The sequence below is a fragment of the Paramisgurnus dabryanus genome, chromosome 11 (genome assembly GCF_030506205.2).
Source record: "Paramisgurnus dabryanus chromosome 11, PD_genome_1.1, whole genome shotgun sequence".
In the NCBI taxonomy this organism is placed as follows: Eukaryota; Metazoa; Chordata; class Actinopteri; order Cypriniformes; family Cobitidae; genus Paramisgurnus; species Paramisgurnus dabryanus.
The window spans coordinates 27,198,674-27,214,401 of NC_133347.1; the positions used below are offsets into that span (position 1 = coordinate 27,198,674).

The 15,728-nt window shown below is 38.0% G+C and overlaps 1 long non-coding RNA gene across 1 annotated transcript; it reads right to left on the reverse strand.

Annotated features, from left to right (window-relative positions):
- Positions 1-1,975: 1,975 nt before the first annotated feature.
- LOC135730116 (uncharacterized) lies at positions 1,976-4,859 on the reverse strand. Its single transcript, XR_010525882.2, has 3 exons — positions 4,645-4,859; positions 4,171-4,350; positions 1,976-2,100 (listed from the first exon to the last, which is right to left on the reverse strand). It is a non-coding gene; the product is annotated as an uncharacterized lncRNA (long non-coding RNA).
- Between the last annotated feature and the right edge of the window lie 10,869 nt (positions 4,860-15,728).

Here is a 15,728-nt window from a genome sequence, read left to right on the forward strand (position 1 = left end):
TTATTATATCATATGTGTCAATCTTAATCAACTATGGCTGGATATTTATAACTGTTTTCACCATAAAAATACCTCATCTTCAAAGTTTTTCCTAAGAGGCATAATCACATATGGACTGATTAATGACAATAATATTAATTAGGATTTGGTTAATACTTATGCTGGGAAAACTTACATACACTAATCAAAATACACGAAAGTTAAACTTATATTTTATGCATTTCATAATGATTTTATTTCCTTTACCAAAGCAAAAACAAAAATGCCACAAATTTTTTCACAAATATAAAGATTTACTATAAAGAGGTACATTTGCAAATAAACACATACATTCCCTTAAAAAGACAATGATTAAATGCATTCTTACTGGATTTAAAATTTGTGATAGACAGATAGATTTTTGGTAGATAGTAAATTGGTTTGCATGAGCAGCCAAGCATAACAAACAATACACAATTAAAACAAAGAGTACAAAAAAGTACAGGAATGCTATACAATAAATAAGAATTCACAATCTACAGCCAAACACAACATACACAGAATGTACTCTGAATAAGATTCACACAAAATACACAATATAAGCTTAAAAAAAAGTCAAGTTTTCATTATTTCTACGTGTGTTAGGGGTATGGTGTTTGTATAGCCCAGAGGTCCCCAACCACCGGGTCAGTCGTAAGAACATCCTGAACAAAAAATTTTTATAATAGCAACGTAATAGCTTTATCGGGTATTTTGCCCTTTAACCCTGAGCCGACTTCAGATGACCTTGATGGTTTCCAAATAATTTACCATATAATAAACATAACATGATGAAAACGCTATAAAAACACAACAGTAGAGGGAACAGACTTCAACAGAATACCATGATTAACTTTCCTCATTGATGGTTCTTCAATCTTTACTTCAGTTTAAAACTTAATACATTCCGCAAAGTAGTTATTCAGCACTAACAAACACAAACAAATAGAAAAACTCTTTGTGCCATTTGAAAAAAATGTTTTTTGGGATGTGTCAATTTAAAAAAACAAAAACTGCACGGATGGTGTGTGTGTGTGTGTATGCGTCTTCTTTAAAAACAACTATTTGAATCGCGAAAAACACTTCTGATGTTTTTCCATCCTTCTTTTGTTGGGTTTGGTTCACCCCCTTTTCAGCTGGGCAGATACTCCAATGTGCTCCTGGTGGATCAGGACGGGCTGTCACACTTAAAACCTGGACACGTCTCTCAGCGCGACATCATGTAGGCTGGTCCCCAGAGGGCTTGGATTAAAATTTCCAATGTCCATCGCATTGTCCAACATCTGGTCTGCCGCGCCGACTCAATCAATGGCTGCCATGTCTGTAGATGTAATAATAGTAAATCAAAATCAAATCACTTTTATTGTAACATCATCATAGCACATGTGCCTTGGTGAGTGAAATTCTTGGGAGCATGCTCCAGAAATGCAGAAATATTTAATATATAACCATACAGACAATATGCACATTTAACAGGTAAAGATGTGTAATATGCACATACATATAGTCAGTACACACGGTGTACTATTGGACATACATACAGTTAGCACTACACATTATACACAGAATGTACGCTTGCATTATGTAGACATAATCACGCATGAAAATGAAAATCTGCTAAGGTGCAACAGTGTACTTGAGCTGGACACAGAAAAGTTATATCCAGTGGTAGCAGGTAGATTATTGTATTAAATAGTTCGGTGTTGAACTGTTAAAGCGCAGTGTGTGGCATACCATGTTGTGAAGTATGCTGTAGGGTGTATTAAAAAAAAGCTATCCCGCAGTCGGCTAGTGCGGGATCGGATACTGCGAAGACGTCTTCCTGAGGGCAGCAGAGAGAGCCGTCTGTGGGGCGGATAGCTGGAGTCACTAGTAATTGTTAGTACAAGGTTTTCTTTAAGTGTCGGCATCAATAACACCACTGTAGTGGTGCTATGCCACTTTTTAAGTTGCCTACCTGGGCAGACATCTGCCCTCACCATGGCGCAGCACTGGCTGCTCCCCTTTCCTAATGTTAATCCTTGAAGTAATGTCACCAACCCCAAGGCAGATGTTGTGGAGGATGGCACAGGCTGTTATGACCTGAAAGGATAGAATGTAAAGGAAGGGTCAAAGGTAAATAACATTACATATTCTGGTGGCAGTGAATTTAATCATTTACTGTACATTTTTAATGGCTTTGGATGATAGAGCGTGCCCTGGAATGATGAGCATTAAAGCGCCACCCTCCCAAACCTTGTCCCAGCCTCTTTTTGAGCAAGTAATGAGGGAAGTGGGTGCCGGATGTACCCTCCGTCTGCAAGTATAAAGTGGCCTGGAGGAGGGTACATTGACAACCAGTACAGTGGGCTGTTAAAAGAAAACTTTTGACTATTGAAAAGACGCAGGACAGCCCATGTGGGTATCACTGGCTATGTTTACATGCACAAAATTCTCTCAATCTGACTGAATTTAATACGATTGATGGTTACGACAATACAGTTTACATGCACACTAAACATTGCAATCTTATAGCTTAAACATTAGCCAAATCAAAAAGCAGGGTTTTAAGAAGTTTATAGATAAAGGCAATGAAAAGACAATTTTCAAAAAGCACTATGCTATTTTATTGCTTTATGTAAAAGTGCACATGAACACGGTACACTGTACAGCGCGTGACCCCATTATGCGTGTTGCTATTGCATGTTTCTATGACAAGAATTGTATGAAAATATGAGGTAAATAAACCCGTGAACTTGAGCACAAATGTTCTGCGCATGTGCAAAATGTATTTTTGCATCCAATGGACTCTATGCACGGCGGTGCTTGACGTATTTCCGGTGAAATCTCAGGATGCTGGACTACTTCCGCCAGTCATAGAGCTCAATGATATTCAGGAACGTTGGTTGCCAAAATAGCCAAAATAACACTGCAAATTTTGTTGATGCTTGTTTAATTTACATAGAAATAACTTATACTTCACATTTAATACCATAATGACATTTAAACGTATGAAAGTATATTTTTATAGACGGGAGAATCGAACTTCTAGCCACCACTGGTGTGTGTCATAGTGTTTACAGCATTAGACTCAAGCATGACAACACCAGTTTTAGATAGAAATTGCACTGATAACAGTGATATTCATCTGTTGTTGATATACTTATGAATTTTGTATAATTGTTATCATCAGTACTAGCGAAGATAACATCTGTGGTTATACAAGCAACATGTTAGAACAGTAAAAAACGTGTATTTTGCGCATTTATGTATGCTTTATTAATAACAAATGCAAAAGACAAATAGACAATTCATATCAATGACAACAAGAATAACTTAAGAGAAAAATAAAACACACACACAACAAACTAAATACACGGGGGATTAAAATAAACAAACAGCACAAGAAATAAACAAATAATAGAATAGATTTCTTAAATGGACTTTACCAGAGTCAATAGTTCTTTTTGCGTTGTTATTTATATCCTATAAAGTTCCAAGATATAACAAAACATTTTTACTTGGATATTTTTAGACAATCGACGTGAATATACAAAAAAAAAAAAAAGGTATTAAACGTCACATTTAATATCCGTCCTGCTGCAGTTCGTGTTGCTTTTTCCTCATATAGCAGTGAGATTTCATTTACGTCTTTTATTTTACCTGACACTTTAAGATAACATTACAAAGACATTAATCCTGAATCATAAAAACAGCACAAAGCTCTGCTAGTATAATGAACATATCATAATGATTACAGAGATAAGACGACTTGTAGCCTTTCTCGAGTTTGCACATCTGGACAATTCTTCACACATCACAGGTTGTAAATTTGGGTAAATCCAGCAAACAACGAGTACATTTAGGGATTCTGCCGTCACTCCGCTTTAAATCTCCCGTACCGGAAACTGAAGAGCAGCCTTGAGTCAAACGCGGAAGTTAAGCGTGCATAGAGTCCATTGAGAAAATACTATGATATCACGCTTTACATGCGTACATTTCTCCTGCTTATCAGATCACAGATCGGAGCACACCACTCCCTTCAATACGATCCAAATTTGCATCCGATCGACCTCAACTAGTATTGATTTAGGTGTTTACACGAAGGCTTTTCAATATGATTGAGTCATCAATACGATTACAAACAGATTATTTGGTTGGATGTAAACATACCTAATGAAGCAGCCCTGATGGTCACAAACAGCCTTGAGAATCATTGAAAGCAATCATTTCCTGCTTCTGTAGCAGTCACCAACAGGGGCGCTTGGTGGCTCAATGTGGACATGGCAGCCGTCGATTGCTCCAGCAGCTTTCAAGGAAGCTCTGTCTATCCAGTCCTGGTCTTGTGTAAAACTATGAGAAAGTCAGAAATAGTATATAAAAATACACAGCGGTGAGGATCCAGTTGCAGATGAAACAACAATTTTAATAAAGGCTTAAATAAAGGACAAAGAACACCACTGGGCTGAGCCAGGAAGAGATAAAGTCAATAGCAAACACTGGAGATCACAACCGCCGTGCTGGACGAAGATAACCACCGAACAGTTTCGGGGAGAAATGAGGAGACCATTTGGCAATTAAGGCCGACAGAAACAGCTGGGCAGCGTTCACGACCCCTCTCAGGGCGTGCTGTGCAGCGGGCATAACCAGAACTCCGGACTGCAATCGGCAATGAAGGCCGACAGTAACAGCAGGGCAGCGGTCATGGCTCATCTCAGTGCCGCTGGACAGCGGTCACATCCAGGACACAGAGCTGCTAAACAGCGGCAGGGCAGATAGAGGTAGATCAGGAAACCGGAGCGGAGGTGCTGTAATCCTATGAGAGATGGCAGAGCAGAGACAGCAGACAGAACAGGCGAAAAAAAAAAACAATAACAGACAAAAAGTCAAAAAATACGAAATAAATCACGACTGGCACACAAACAGTGACGAACTAGTGAGGAACAATGAACAAGGGGAGACTAAATACCAAACAAATGGGGAGAAAATGAGGAATAGGTGAGGGACGCAGGTGTAGGAAATCATGAGATCGCCCTGGTGACAGACGTGCACGTGTGGAACTGTCAAAACACAAAACAAACATAAACACAGGGAAGAAAAAAGACAGAACGGTCGATCAGACCGAGATCGTGACAAAGACATATTGACATAGTTTAGTAAAATACATGGTGTACTGAAAAAACATTGTAAGAATATTGGAGAATATATTGTCACACATGTAAAACCTTGCTGGCTACTTAAAGTAAGTTATGTATTCTGCAGAGAAATGAAAAGTTAATTTCACTATTACACAGGTGTTTGCATTGATATTGATCCACTACTGTATATGGTGCATTTCCCTTCTGCAAATGTTAAATGTTAATATACATTTCTGGACACTTATTACATATATTGTTTTACACTGCACCACTGGTTGTTTTCTGAACAACCAGTCTTTTTCCTCAATTATTGCTCACTACAAAACAGTACTGAACAGTAAAGCATGTTAAAGGTCCCGTTCTTTCTGTGTTATTGAAGCTTTGATTGTGTTTACAGAGCGCAATATAACATATGTTCATGTTTCACGTGCAAAAAAATGCGGCATTTTTCACAATTTACTTATCTGTATAGCGCTGTTTTCACTGTCCTAAAACAGTCTGATGTCTTTCTTGTTCTATAAAGTCCCTCCTTCAGAAATACGTATCGAGTTCTGATTGTGTAGTTTGTTTAGTGTGTTGTGATTCGACAGCAACTTAGCTTAGCAGAGCCGTTTGAGCCAAAGCTGGCGACTGACGTATTCCTGTGGGCAGAGTTCAGTCAAAAACTGGTTTATGGATGTCATTTAAAGCGGAAGTCCACCCTAAAACAACATTATGCTCCAACACTATATTTCATGCCATATATGTAGTTGATTGTGCTGCCATCAAATGTACTAACTCCATATAAAAAATTAAAGCTTTTAACTGCTACAGTAACGGTGATTTGACGCGTCATCAAATCACCGGAAGAAAAATGCACGACTACATTAATTCTGAATGTTCTAAATGGGGGCGGGTCTTGAGGCGAGATGATTGACAGTAGATGATAACGTTTTTGATTGACAGCTGCACAGAAGCTAACGTTAGCTTGCTTTGCTCGTGTTTATAATAACAACAACATGATAATAACTTTCTACGTAGTATGTTTACCGTAGTTACACAAAACAAGCAACAACTATGTCAAATGATGTTTTAGATATTTTAACAATTTTACATTACCTGCGTCCGCGGAAAAACTGGGCTGAAAACAGTACTCAAAATCTTCCTGACGAAAGTGCTGGCTGCATATTCAAAGTAGTGTAATGGTGGGTCAGCTGAGGGTCGCGTTGATGTCAACAATAAAAACTCCCGGTGGCCTGAATTTGTTGTCCTTACATCCACATACTGCACAGGTTCTAGTCATCTTTTATCGAGGGCTTTGGTGATTTCCCCCTCAGAGACGGTTAAAGCGGAGTTACTCTTTGGATGGGTTCGTCTGCCGGCTAACTTCAAGTTGACTTGAGTTGATTTGAGAGCTAGTTGAGCGGTAAAAGAAGTTATAAGGCTTGTTCAACTTCATGTGGCGTTGCAAGAATCGACAGCGGGATGACGTCAAAGTACCGCGAGAGCGATTCGCGAAATCATACGGAGGAGTTTGCTTTTAAATCCCTTTCGCGGAACCTTGACGTCATCCAGCTGTCGGTTCCTGCGGCGCCGCATGAAGTCAAACAAACCTGACGACTGCATCGAACAGTGGTTAGTGGGTGGAGCTAATGAATCAGTTTCGCGCAGTGCATTCTGGTTAATTGTGTCCATTAAAGACCGTTACGAAAATTCCGCTTCAACACACTATCAATCTAATAATCGAAATCGTGCAAATTTATTTATTTTTCCTCATGTATAATGCAAAGTGGACATAAATTACCCGTGATAAACAGGCTAAAATGTATAGATTGGACTTCCCCTTTAAGCAGGAAATAGAGGACTGTAGTCCAAACTGGCCGTTTGCTGTATGCTTTAAAAGGGGAATTCTGTTAAAGAAAATATATCGCCTGGCAGTGAACTTTGAGCTTTATCATTTTGCAGGTATTATTTAAGCTATTATAGCAACATTTTCACACTAACTAAAGTTTGAAAAATGGGATCAGGGAGAACGTGACCTTTAACTTATTTTACCTGGACAAGCTCTTCTAAAAGCCTGACATACAGAACACGTCACCGCCGTGAGGGAAGCGCCTCTGCCATCTCCTGGAGCAAACTGTAAATTGCAAATAGAACAATTATTGCGGGGTGCATGATCTTCAATGATAAACAAACACGCCCCACCCCAAAATAATCTGGACCTTCTTTTGATAGACCCACCCCACACATACGCATCCCAGCCAACGATGTTGATTAGTAGACACGCCCCTTACTGCTGATTGACTACAAGTGTGTTTTGGTCCTCAGCCCGACTCCCTTTTCCAAAGAGTTTTACAAAAATCCTGCACCCCGCCTTTAATTTCTGGGTTCATGTTTACTATTTTTGTTTTGTTTGTTTTTCGCTTTAGATGTTGGGAGGAGATTTTTTTTAATGATTCACGCAATGCAAGTTACTGATGTTTATGCATGTGATATGACTGGCATTTGGGCCATTATTTAACGTAGAAAAACGCATGTCTTAAATTACTTTACGCTAAAAATGGATGCATTTATTGCTAAAAAAAAAATAGAGGCATCACAGAGAGAGCAGAGAACGTGTGATACAATGTAGAGGATTTTTAACATGTAACAGTTTAATTGGAATTCCAGAGGAACATTATACAAAAATATTGTTTGCCAAGCCATTTTATTATTTGCTGCACCAAATTAAAAGGAAAGAGGAGTCACTATGAGAAGTCACACAATACCAGGTGTTTCAAAAATTACTGCAAACCTTCACTATTCATTGTCCTTTAGCTTGGTTAGCTGTCCGTGGTGCTGAACTCAAGCGCATCACATGTTAGGAGATCGCACGTAACTAATCAGCTCTGCTTATTTGCGACCCTGAACTAAATTGCGTTGGTCATTAGGGAAATCAGCTATTGCACCTGTGATATTTAATTTGCACCTTTTTAGTAAATAACCCGCAGATATTACCACTACCAACAGCGGGTTTTTTTTGGAAATGCTTCCTCATGCTAAATCTGGCCCTTTGTGTTTAAACATAAGGCTATTTAAAATGATTGTAGTATTACAGTATAACTTGCCAACCATGAAAACATTTTTGTTCGTTTTTAACAGAGTGTCATATATACGGTCTTCATTTTTAAAATATTTCTTATGTTGTTGGTCCATGTTTTTCCCTTTTTTGCAATGAAAGTGGAGATAATAGTGCTTTTATATATTTATGTTAATGTACTTAATTAAGTGAAATTACAAAGAAATTTAGTGTCTATATAAGCAAAATCTGTTCTTAGTTTCTGTCCTGTTCTTACAGATGCACAAACAGTGTTGCCAGATTGGGTGGGTTCCCATCCGACCGGAAAAAAATGCACCGGGCGAGTATTTAAAATTTGGGCTGGTTTTTGATAAAACGAGCGGGTTTTCATTTTAATAAGGTTCAGTGGAATCCTGTCATCTTTTGAAAGGTGAAGAAATCGCATGGGACTACCGCTACTTTTCTGAATCATGGATGTGCATACTGTCCTGGCCAGAAATACTTTACCTCTGCAGGGTTTCCCGCAGCATATTTCAGTTAAGGCGGCCCGGCTAAGCTTGGAAACCCTACAGCCTTAACTAGGTCGTCCAAAAAAAAAAAAAAATTGTCAAGTGCATCTCTGAGAATGGCACGTACGCGCGCCACACGGCCAAAATGAGAAAGGTGTGGTCCGGAACGTCACTGTCTGGAGGATAATTATCCACCAGGTGGCGCTCTTCCGCAACTTATAAAACCCGGAAGTATTGCCCTAGGGCAAACAGCTGTATGTCCGTGTATGTTTTAAAGATCGCTCTGCATCTGATCTCTATCAAAAGTCCTACAAATGTTAACACAGCAAGTGACGTGGGCGCTTAATCTCGATAGAGACCATAGTCCAAAATCTCTGCTGGTTGACACATTTCTACCGGATTATCATACATACCGGTGGAATACCTATCATACATTTTTTTCTCAATAACATTTGAATGCCTTGGATTATTTTTATCAAGTTCTAACATGAAACAATGGAACAGACTTTGTTACTTACAGTTTTTTGAGGGATTTGTAGTGTCGAATGAAATTCGACGTGGTGCTGGTTGTATCGAATATATTGCGCACTCTCCTTCTGCTGGCCTGTTGCATCACGTGGTTAGATTACGCCCTTGCCTGCGTTCAAAAACAGATTTTTTTTGTAAAAAAAAAAACACAAGTTATTTCGAGTCATTTAGCTCAAGTCCGAGTCAAGTCTCGAGTCATGAATGTCAAGTCAAAGTCAAGTCTTTTTTTATATTTCTCAAGCAAGTATCAAGTCTCAAATTTGTGACTTAAGTCTTACTCGAGTCAAGTCATATGACTCGAGTCCCCCATCTTTGGAATGAGTAAATTAATTTTATGGTAACAGTATATTTCATGGTATACATGTTTTTCAGTTTATATTGTTTTTTTAATATAAAAATGGGAAATTTGCCACTCACTATAGCTATTAACTAAATGCTTACCACACAGTTTTAAAATATGGGTAAGTTACAGTTAGTGTTAAAGTGAAAATGCCCAGAAGATAACAACAGATCTTGATAGACAGAGTCTTGTTTTTTAATTGAGACATTACTTTTATAGACTATTGAAGCTATAGCATGCATTCATTGTATTTTGAATTTATGCATACAGTACATTATAAATAGGCAGTATGTAAAATGAACATGAGAGACAAATCTAAATTGATGTTATAAATATGACAGGTGCTATGAGGCGATGACTATGGGGTCTGTTTTAAGGTCTTGTCGCCCTTTACTTTCTATTAGATTTGACATTAAATGAGAATGAAAAAAAAGTTTTTACCTTGTCTTAGTTGAATAAACGGTAGTCTACACGCATTCACAAACATGAAAAGTGCTAGACGTTCTGAACATCTCCGTTTCACAGAAATTCCTCCTTAAGAAATGTCCGCCAGAAATTGGCCCAATCTGAAAAATGGATACATGTTACGTAAAAATGCATCTCACAACCCCCCCCCCCCTTTCATTCAGGTTTTAGGTTCATGATTTCGGTATGTTTCTGTGTGTGTTCATGTTTATGGGGACAAAAAGGCCACTGTCAAATCAAAGAAAATTAAATTATTTATTGGGTTACAAACACCTATAACACTTTGGTCACAACAAGTTTCTTCACAACAAGAAAAATCTAAACATCTGCCAAAATCAACATTTTCACTTAAGAGTACTTTATTATACCGACATACAGTGCACTTCAAAATAAACATAAAATAGCTTAGAACACTGGTTTACTTTTTATATTCTATGTCAATATCTTGAAGTCTTTTCGCAAGAAGATCAGTTTGTTGATATTTAAACTCAGAAGGCAATGTGTGCCGTTATAGTCTCACCTGCGATTGCGTGCTATCAACTACACCCTGGTGATGATGGCACAATAAGTGACTCATCAATGTCATCATATTAGATGTATTGCCTTGAGCTTACGGCACTCACGCGAATTGTTCGTCTGCCCTTTACCACTATGCATAGCACTACCCACTAGACCAGCGGCTCTAATGAGTGAATTCATAAGAAATGTAAAGGTAACTGTTTGGATGTAAGAGCAGGGCCACAAAGGCTGATATTAGTCTCGTAAGGATATATATATATATATATATATATATATATATATATATATATATATATATATATCTCTAAAATGACTGCAAAGAAAAATAATACCGCTCACTAGTGTTGGGCGATATGCCCCATTTTGAGAGCGTCCTATAGTCAGCCTATGAGATCGCCGATACACCATAGTATCAGGGGCTGGGGCAGTAGTTTACTCATTTATTTATTTGTTCATTAATTATTTACTCATTAATGACAAGACACTTGATTGATGGACAAAAAAGCAGAAAGGGCAACACTGTCATCACCGCAACCTTCTTAAAACTAATGCCATTAATCAGAGTACGGAAAAGTAGCCAGTAGATGGCGGGCCAGCAAAATGTAATAGGTCTGCCCTATGTTTACAAATGTAATACTCTTAACCTCCCATTTCAATGCTGTGAATAATACATTTGTATTAATATTATTCTTCATGTCGTTTAAGGTGGATATACCTCTGTTCCATTTTTTAAGGATTAAAGGTGACAAAGGCTGCGTTCACACGACAGAATTTCGGGAGTGACAACCGTATTTGCTTACAGGTGTGAGTCTGGGGGTGTGCTGTTCAGACAGCACATTACGACACAAATAGAACACTGCCTGTATGAACGAGTAACCGACCTCAAACCAGTATGCTATTTGCACGCGGTGCCTGTAACCATAGTGACGGACGTAAAAATAAAAACGAAAGTATTATACAATGGACAAAACTTTAATTATGTCATTAACAAAAACAGTGTGTGTGTAACGCTTACCATTGTGTAGAGAAAAGTAACCAAGGGTGGTTCCATATTTAAAATTTTAATCTGCAAAATGAATGAAGCAACTGCACGTTTGACCAAAGCAGATATATCTAGTACAAAAGTAATCCCAATTGATGATATGACGTCTTGTGAAGCAAATCGATCCGTTTTTGAAAGAAAGTGAACTTTATTTAAAGCATTTATACAGTCACATAGAAAGTGCGCTTACGCTCCCGCTCTGTAGGTGGCACTGAGAGTATGGTTTACCAACCACAGGCAAAACCAGCCTCTTAGCGCCACCTAGAGCGGGAACGTAATGCGCACTTTATATGTTTCCAATGATGTGCATTAACGCTAATAATGTTGTAAATAACATTTAATATCTTGCAAAAACCGATCGATCTGCTTCACAAGCAGCCAATATGTCACCAAGTGTCATGGGGATTTATTTTGTATTGGATATATCTGCTTTTTGAGCTCTCAAAGTGGCGGTTGACTTCCATTCATATGAAGATGGGTTTTCTGCAAAATATCTTCTTAATTGCTGTACTGAAGAAAAAGGTGAGTAAATAAAGAGCTACGTTTTATTTTTGGGTGAATTATCCCTTTTATTTTACATCGAACATTATATCGTCCACTTTTAAGGTTTTATTATTTTGCTCTCACTTACTGGGATACACGCGATTTAATGTAATATGCTCTGTGGCGTCTATGAAGGTAATATTTATCTCATTAAACTTATGGAGCAATCCTGCTGCATAGTTTGCAGTTAAATCATGCAGACAAAGCACTGGATGACGTGACAGACAACTGGTTGTCCAGTGCGATTCCGTTCACACGCCACAGCTTTTCTGTAAATACGGTTGTGAAACCCGAAAATTTACGGGTGTGAGGTTGGTTATAGAATGCGGTTGTCAAACCCGTAAATAACCGAACTGCGTGTGAACGGAACCGTCTTAAGGACTCAAATACGGGTTTGACAACCGTATTATGGTACCGTGTGAACGCAGCCATAGAATGATTGAACGGGGTATTTATCCTTGTTCTGTGATGTGACATGTAGACAAAAAATTTTTTGTTTGGGTCTGTAATGCCTTAGAAGCTTCCTAAAAACCTCTCTCAGATAGCTCTATTAGGGTGGGGGATTTTAAACAAGTGGTTTTGCACCTATTTGGCTCCCCCTACTGGCTTAACTTGCAGTCTCTATACATGGGTTTCAGTCATGTGACTTTTTACGTTATGCCGCCATCTTGAGGACCTACCGAGTACCAGTAGGCTACTGACAAGCATTGGCTGGCTTGCTACGATTTACGGATTTCTTATCTTTTACTGTCTATGATTCTTATGGATACGGGAAATGGCTACGAAAGACAACATGTCGCACCTCGACTGTCATGAAAAGAAACGCGACTTTAAAAATATATATCTTGGTTTGGGTGTGATGCCTACTCAATCCCCGATACGTTCTTCCAGCCGCTGTTCGCTGCTACCGAACTACCACTATTTTACAACACTAAGGCGGCGCGTCACAACATGAAACTTTGCTCGAAGTATCACCTGGATCTCTACTCATGAACGCGAACATTGAGAACATTGTTTGTGTACACAGAGTTTAATAAAAAGAAAGTTTTGTACAACTGATTTTGGCTGTTATGGTGTCTGCTCGTCATCCCTGCCAGACGGAAATAATCGATTTCTGAATGCGAATGAATGAATCTCATATGAGGCTCCTTTTTCAACTAGAAGGTCAATATTGTTTTTCACTTGCGACAAAACAACGAATTATCTGTGCATTTATATGGAACTATGCTTTAGGAGCTATCCATCTTTACTCTCCTCCCTCCTTACGTTCCATTCGCAGATCGATACATCTAGACTGGGAAGATGGCGGCGAGCGGAAGCCAAATCAACCAAAGTCAGTTGTTCAAAACCTTCTTTTTAGTAAACTCTGTGTTCACAAACAATGTTCTCAATGCTCGAGTTCACGTGTAGAGACACAGGCGATACTTCGAGCAAAATATCATGTTTTGTCGAGCCTTCTTAGTGTTGTAAAAATAGCGATTTTGATGCTCACAACATATTGAAGGCATAGCTTCTAGTTCTTTTGCGACCACTTCAGGTCCTCAAAATGGCGGAAGACAAGAGAGTGACGCCAGCTGAAACCCATGTATACTGATTGGCTGACTTTGCTGCAACTCAAAAAATGTAGCCAATTATTTTAAAGTGGAGGGGCAGTGAGATGCCTGTGATGTCATAAGCATCAGTTCTTCAGATTGGGCCGTTTTCTGGCTGACATTTCTAAAAGAGGAATTTCTATGAGACTGAAATGTTTAGCAGCTCTAGCACTTTTTGTATGTTTGTGAATTCGGGTTGACTACCATTATTCAACAAAGACAAGGTCTAAACAATAAACTTTAATAAAGCTTTGTGCACAAAATGAAGAGTTTTTACAGGTGCAAAGAATTCTGCTTCTGAAAGTTTCAGGCAAGTAGATAATAATTTTTAAATGTTCTTCATTTATTTGTTTGTGTGATCATTTTATTTAAAGAAAACTTAAAATATATATTGTAAGTAGCCTAAAAAAATTTATACGTTTTGGTGCAAATTGCTACCACTGCCTGGATTGACATTTTTACACGTGCTTAAATTTTTTGTCTCATCAATTTATTTATCTTTATTATTCATACGAAATCTGTTATTTGTTATCGTTTTAACTGATGGTAAAGTTACGTTTCATAACTTAAATCACATATATATGTTTATATAATCTCAACACTGTAGTAAATTACTGCGCTTTACTTTAACTGGATTTTTTTTTGTGTGTTTATTTCATGTTGTACAATCGTTTTGTAGTATTAAAATAAATGGTTTTATAATAAAATAAATAAATTAATGTTTTTTATATCATACTTAATTTTGTAATAAATACATTAAGCTAATCAGTGTATTTACATGTTGCCTTAACCACATATTAGGGTTTTTGCATTTGATATATTTTGTTAAAAATACATTAAAATAAGAATAGCCAGACTGCACATATTGGTAGACTGAATGACGACCTCAAGTACCCTTTTCCATTTGCAATATAATTGGATTCGGACATGCCTTCTTGCCTTGGAGGCAGCAATTAAGAGTTTTCGGAGCAGCCTATACTTCCAAGTTAGTATACAAGAAAATGTATAGGAGAAAATAACAAGAGTAACGTTAAACAAAAGTTAATAAACATTTGTAGTTTTAACTATGAGTGTCGTACAGCTAATTCCAATCAGGCGGTTCACTCGCGTTAAAATGGCAAAATGGCGGATGAGCAAATGGGCCATTGTGGGTTTTTTTTTTTTTGGGCCATTGTGGGTTAAAAAAAATAACTTACGTGAACTAAGTTTTGTTGGATTTGAACACCACCACTACAAAATGTCAAACACCCGATATAGTAATACTTGAGAAGAGAGGTCGATTTAAACAGTCCATAAGTAAAACATTTGTTTGACCTCTTATAACGTATAACGTTAAGTTACTGAAATCAATAAAAACTAATACTTTTGTTTAAATATTTACAAGAATTTATAAAAACTGTTTGTAATTAACCGTGACATTGTCACTCACCTTCACTATAGAGGAAACTTAAGGAGAACGTAAATACAAAAAAACAAACAAATGTTGTGATATCTCTGCTGCAGATAATGGACAACCTCAAATGGCGGCCTCGAGCAAGTTGAAAAGTCGCGCTGCATCCGGATTGCATACTAGGGAGGCGTGATTGCCAATTTGAGGTAATTTTCCTTGCAAATAAATGCCATTGCAGTGCACAATTTCCTCCGCAGACACGCACATCCAGTTCACACGATGCACAATCGATGTTTAACAATTTACACATCCGTGCTGTACAGGTACTACAAACAGCTTGCAAAAGGCTTGATTAATCGAGTCTCTCATGGGACCTGTAAAGGAAAGCCCGACGAGGTGCCTTTCTGGAAAAAAAAACCGAGGCGTTTTTAGTTTGCCCATGGGTTAGACGCAAAAATATACATTTTCCAAACATAGTGGAGTGATTTGTGGACCATAGACTGTAAAAAAAAAGACATTGCAGGGTCGCAAACTCTCACGCATTCAGCTTCAATCTCACGCTCAAAAAAGAAATCTCCGATAAAATAGACATTCTTCACTGCTGTATTTTTTCACTCATGTGCATGGC